The sequence below is a fragment of the Pan troglodytes genome, chromosome 3, assembly GCF_028858775.2.
Source record: "Pan troglodytes isolate AG18354 chromosome 3, NHGRI_mPanTro3-v2.0_pri, whole genome shotgun sequence".
Lineage (NCBI taxonomy): Eukaryota > Metazoa > Chordata > Mammalia > Primates > Hominidae > Pan > Pan troglodytes.
In genome coordinates this window covers 189,092,561-189,098,880 of record NC_072401.2, presented here as the reverse complement: position 1 = coordinate 189,098,880, position 6,320 = coordinate 189,092,561, and the positions used below count along the sequence as shown (strand labels likewise).

The 6,320-nt window shown below is 37.0% G+C and overlaps 1 pseudogene; it reads left to right on the top strand.

The window, feature by feature from the left end:
* The first annotated feature begins 2,166 nt into the window (after positions 1-2,166).
* LOC746914 (COP9 signalosome complex subunit 3-like) lies at positions 2,167-2,759 on the top strand (annotated as a pseudogene).
* The last annotated feature ends 3,561 nt before the right edge of the window (positions 2,760-6,320 follow it).

Sequence of the window (6,320 nt, the reverse complement as noted above, 5' to 3'; positions counted from 1 at the left end):
ACTAGAAATTATCAATAGATTTATTCTCTATCTAGTTTCATATTCTTTGGGGCTTTAAATGTTATCACACATTGTGAAGATTCTTAATTATCTGAATTTTCCATTCTTCACTGTCAGGCCTATAGCCACAGGAGGAGAGACACCACATACATTTTTACTATTGAGCTCTGTATCATTATCCCTATACTTTGGGCACTAAATAATTGAGAGTGTGAACTTATAGGGAAAAATTTTGACTCACATATAGAAATGAGTCTTATCAAGGACTTCTCAAAAAAGTGTGCTATGAAAACGGTAGGTTACCCTTCTCTAGCAATGAATTACTACTTTTGAAGGGACATGCTCTTGTAATATCAGTGAGAGATTTTTCCAGGTAGATCAGGATTTCCTGTCAACTATGTAAGAGACCATCTTTAACTAGGTTCACCATGATTTCTGGTAGAAAAATGTGGAAGGCCCTCATGACCTTTTATTACATTGCCTTCCAAATTCAATGATGTTGGTCAAAGCACAGAAATTGGGTTGGTAACCAACTGCCAGGCTCATGGTTGTATATTTAAATAAGTGTTGATAACTTTAAAATAAACATAAGTATTACTACATAAAATTTAAGTATTATAATCTGATATAATTTAAATAAATTTAAATCATTTTATTTTCAAACTTCAAGGTAATTTTTATTGCATTTTCTGAGTAACGTTTTTAGCAGTTTTATTACTGCATAATTGACATACCATAAAATCAACACTTGAAGTTTACAATCCAATGGTTTTTAGTATATTCATAGAGTTGTATGGCATGACCACAATCCAAGTTTGGAAAACTTTCATTAACTCAAAAATAAATCCTATCATCATTAACATTCACCTCATAATCCTTCTTCCCTACAGTCTTCAGCCCTAGATATTAGGGTTAATGTGCTTTCTGTCTTTATAAACTTGCCTATTCTGAATACTTTATATAAATATGTGGCTTTTGTGACTGGCTTCTTTCACTTAGTGTAATGTTTTCAAGGTCCATCCCTGTTGTAACATGTATCAGTATTTTTATTCCTTTTATTTTCATTTATTTGATTCGAATAATAATCCATCATATGAGCAGACCATATTTATTTATCCACTCATCAGTTTAAGGACATTTGTGCTGTTTCCACTTTTTGCTATTTTGGATAACACTGCTATGAACATTCATGTACAAACTTCTGTATGGACATATGTATTCATTTCTCTTGGGTATATACCTGGGATTGAAATGCTAGGTCATATGGTAACTCTGGGTTTAAACATTTTGAGGAACTGCCAAAATGTTTCCAAAGCAGGTGGACTATTTTATATTCTCAGCAAGGAATGGGAAGTCGAGTTTCTCCACGTCCTTGTTAACACACGTTGTTGTCTGTTTCTTTGATTATAATCTCTCTAGTGAGGGTGGATTGGTATTTCATTGTGTTTCTGAGTTGCGTTTTTCTAATAACTAATGATGTTGAACATCTTTTTATGTGTTTATTGGCCATTTGTGTATCTACTTTGTAGAAATGTCTGTTCAGGTTCTACACTCATTTTTTAGTTGGATTATTTGTCTTTTTATTATAGAGCTGTAAGAGTTCTTTACATAGTGTGGGTAAACACAAGTTCATTGTCAGATATATGAGTTTTCGAATACTTTTTTCCCATTCTCTGGATTGTCTTTTCATTTTCTTGATGGTATCAAGACATTTTTAAATTTTTTAAATTTTTAAATTTTAATGTAGTCCAATTTATATATGTTGCTGTTGTTGCCTGGCTTTTGGGGTGCTCTCATATTTAGGGCTATGGTATATTTTGAGTTAATCTTTACAAACAGTATGAGCAAGGGGGTCCAAATTTATTCTTTTGCATGTGTCTATTCAGTTGTTCCAGAACCATTTGGTGAACACTATTTTTTCCCCATTGATTGATTTTGGGCACTGTTGTCAAAGTCAATGAACTGTAATTCTATTCAACTGATCTACAGGTTTATCTTTTTGCCAGTGCCACACAATCTGGATTATTGCCTCGGTCCCTTGCAAATCAGCTTATCCACTCCTGGAAAAATGTTTGAATCTCTTTGCTAAATTGCTGCAGTCCTTCCTCCCAGAGTGGCCACCTAGTCCTGCCTGAGCTGCCTCTACCACTTGGGTTGTATCCGGGAATGATGACTGCCCCAAAGCAATATGTGACCAGTGAACCACAGCTCTCAACTCAAGGGCAAATGACTCAGCTTTGTGAACTGATTGACTGGAGTAGAGAATTCCTTGCAAAGAACTTATATCATCTGGGTATTGCGCTTGGGGCTCCTGATGTACAGGAACACCTTTTGAGGCTTCTTCCTGTTTTGTTTGTGAGGTCTTCTATGCCTACTGTTCCTGACGTGGAAACACTATTCTCACAGGTTTCACTTTTCATCAGTACTTGTGATGGACTTTGCCATCAGTTAACAAATACTTTTACTGGGCTTTGCCATCAGTTAACTAATGCATTTGTGGAAAGAAAACAGCCCCTGAGAGGAATTGGCATCCTTAAAGGAGCTATAACAAGCTGCGGATGAATACAAACCAGCTGACCTGAATACATGCTGATTTCTTCCAGCTTTGTTTGCAGGCAAAATGCTTTAAGCCTGCCCTTCCAGCTCTTGACATGGCTATGATGGATATCTGTAAAGAGAATGGAGCTGTATTAATAATATTTTCTACTTTCTGTATTTGATGATGCTTTGACGTATTTGGAGACTTATGAACCTGGGGGTGGGGGACTGCTAATTAGCTAATTTCCTAGAGATGGCTAACAAGTTTCCTATGAGCACAACTTTAATATGCAAGCCAACCAGTTCCAAATACATACCCACATCCACTTTCCTTCATCAGGCTCCTGCAGTACAGGGCATTCTCCTCCTGCCCTAAATCACCCCAGGGCAGGGTACCAGAAAACTAGGGATGACCCTCATGTCCCAGAGTCTGCTGAAATTATTCAAACTACCCAATCCCACTCCCACTCAGCTTTTCTACCCTACCTTGATCATTTACTGCCTCAACAAGGACAGTATTGGCTCTGGTCCATACTTTCCCCTCCCCTTCTCCCTCCTGACTGCCCCTGTGTCTCCTCTTGTGGCCCTCAGTGTGTCATGCCCCTCTCTTGGGAATCATGAGTGACAAACTCTTTGCGCAATCTTGGTTCACTGCAACGTCCGCCTCCCGGACTCAAGCGATTCTCCTGCCTCAGCCTCCTGAGTAGCTGGAATGACAGACATGTGCCACCACACCTAATTTTTGTATTTTTTAGTAGAGACGGGTTTCACCATGTTGGCCAGGCTGGTCTTGAACTCCTGACCTCAAGTGATCTGCCTGCCTCAGCCTCTCAAAGTGCTGGGATTACAGGCGTGAGCCACCATGCCCGGCCCCAACTATCTTTTCAATGGTAGTTGACTCCTGATCTATTGGCATTACCATACCTGAATTAAAGACAAAATCCTAGGCACATTGTAAAATAGAAAAAGACAATGCAAAGCAATGTTTATGTTACTCCTCTCATGGAGGGATGACCTGCACCGGCTGAAGAGCACTTTACCTTCTGAACAAGCTGAACCCACTCTTGCCATGTCAGGTCGTCATATCATGTTGGATTGAAATCATAAGTTTTGCCCCATGAGTGTGGCAAGTCAATACATAGATATACCCAGTTGCAGCAGAGAAAGAGGTTTAATTGTAGGGCTGCCAAATGAGGAGATGGGAGGAAACCTCAAAATTTGTCTCCCTGAGTAGTTTGGTGCTGGGAATTTTAAGGGTTTTGGCATGGGCTGGAGTGTGGAGATCACTGACTGGCTGAATTGTGCAGGGCAAAGTCATGGGGCCGGGAGATGAAGAAACCATCTTCTCATGCTCGTTCAGGTCTTCGGTGGGGCCTTGAAGCTGGTTAAACTCTATTGTCCTGCTGGAAGTCAGGATCTGCTTAAGCAACTCTTAAGCAAAAGCTTTATGATTCCAATATCAGAGATCCTGTCTTAAGCAAAAGCCCTATGATTCTAAGGTCAGAAATCCTACCTGTAGGAACAGTGGGGATGCAAGTGGTCCGTACCCAGTGCAACGGGAGTTTTGGTTTCAAGGAAATGGGTCAAAGGGCAGCCTGATAAATGCTTAATTATAACTACATTTCTGTTGATAATTCTTGATAACTCTGTGAGGATGACTTCAGAATCATGTAAAAAGTTGATGATAGTTTTTTGATATTACTTGTCAGAGTACAATAGCTACCAAATATAGATCTCAAATTACTGGTATATTCATTAAGCTCCTTAGCAATGCATATTATGAGTTAGCCCAAGTCTATTCAACCAGTAATCTCTCAGAACTCCAAAATCTGAACCTGGTAAACAAGCACAGTGAAATTATTACTTATGATAACAAAAAAAGGCTGGTGAAGCAACGCTTGTTATCTCTTTATAAGAACAACACTCAATGGCTTACAAAGACTTTTTAGCTCTATTCTTACAAGGTATGGCAAAACCTGTGCAGATAGCTAGACCTTAAAAGGCAGAAAAATATGTCAAAGCATGATAGAAGATGGCAAAATTTTTGCAAGTATTAAGCAAAAGAATGGTATGGTTAGTTTTTATAATGGCCCTGAAAATTATAATATATAACCCAGCCATGCGTCATAACACTGATCGGGAGATGCTGAAACAGAAAGCACTTGATAAGCAGCTGAAAGCCATGGACCAAGGGACTGCAGTGAATACCCAAGGTGTAACAAGGGTATGAGGTCACAAGAAAAGGATTCTGTAAAAGTCTCATTACAACTGAAGCTAACAGACATCCTGAGATGTCACAATTGAAACAAATAAATACAAGATGTGATTATCTATTGAAAAATTGAGTCTTTTACTAAAAAACATTCTCACCAAGAAAACTCTAGATATAAATGGATCAACTGTGAATTTTTCCAAATATTTAGGAAAGAAATAACCTCAGCCTTATAGAAACTCTCCCAAAGAATAGAAAAAGAAAAAAATTCTTCCAAACTACTGTTATGAGGCAAACACCAGTTGATACCCAACCTTAAGAAAAACTTGATAAGTAAAGAAAATTATAGCCCAGTATCTCTCTTAAACATAGATAAAAAATTCTTAAGCAAAACTTAAATGAATAATTTAATAGTGATATATAAAAAGAATAATTACATTACAACCTAGTGAAATTTATATTGAAAATACGAAAGTGGTTTAACATTTAAATATCAATAAATACGACATGTCACACTAACAGAAATAAGAACATCATATAATCATATTATAGATGCTAAAACAGTATTTAATCAAATTCAGCACTCACTTGTGATTTAAAAAAAAACACAAAATTCTTAACTATAAATCAAAGTAAATTTCTTGATGTCTCACTTTCATTTATTTCCCACCATCAATCCATCACAAAGTCTTGCTAATTTTATCTTCACAATATGTTTCAAATATCTCTACCTCCCTCCATCTCCACTGCCACTCCCTATCATAATTCAGGCCCCATTACTGCGTCCATCTACTATAGCCATAGCTCCTCAACTGGTCTCCTAGATTCAATCCACCGTCCTTTAAACAATCACAATGATCTCTGTAGAATGTAAATCGGATCTTGTCATTTTTCTTTACAAACTTTTTGGAAATCTTTCCATTTCCCTGAGGAGGAACATGGGCAAGTTTGATCTGTTCCTTGTCTATATATTCAGTTCATCTGCGGATATTCCATCTGTTTTTGTTTAAGCTGTAGTCATACTGATTTCTTCAGACACACAGATCTCTGCACATGACCAGGAGTTCCACAGATTACCTCCCCTCTGCCTTTGACTGGGTTAGACAAAGAATCTTTAATGGGCCCCCTTGCATCTGAGACCTCTTAAAACCATACTTTGCTATCTTGAGTTCACATGATATAACCTCTTGGGCTACAAAGTAATTCAGAGCATAATCTCCAAAAGGATTCCTGCAATGAACTCAGTAATTTATTTTTCTTAAACTATAAGACAAATATATAGTAGTTAAAAGATATTAAATACATAAAATTAGAAAAGAGAAAAAAATCCATAATTCAGTTTTCAAAGAAAGTATTATTAACATTGTTGAATAGAGTTTTATACTGTATTTTTTGTGTAATTTAATTTTAAATATTTTTCCAGATTATTGTAGCCATTTTAATGCGTCCACATTATTCAATCATGCGGCTGTATCACAAGTAATTATTTCCTTTCTGATGGAGAATTAGGCTTTGATTCTTTTCTATGTAAATAATATTTTCATGAACACTTTTCTTTAAAGCATTTTCT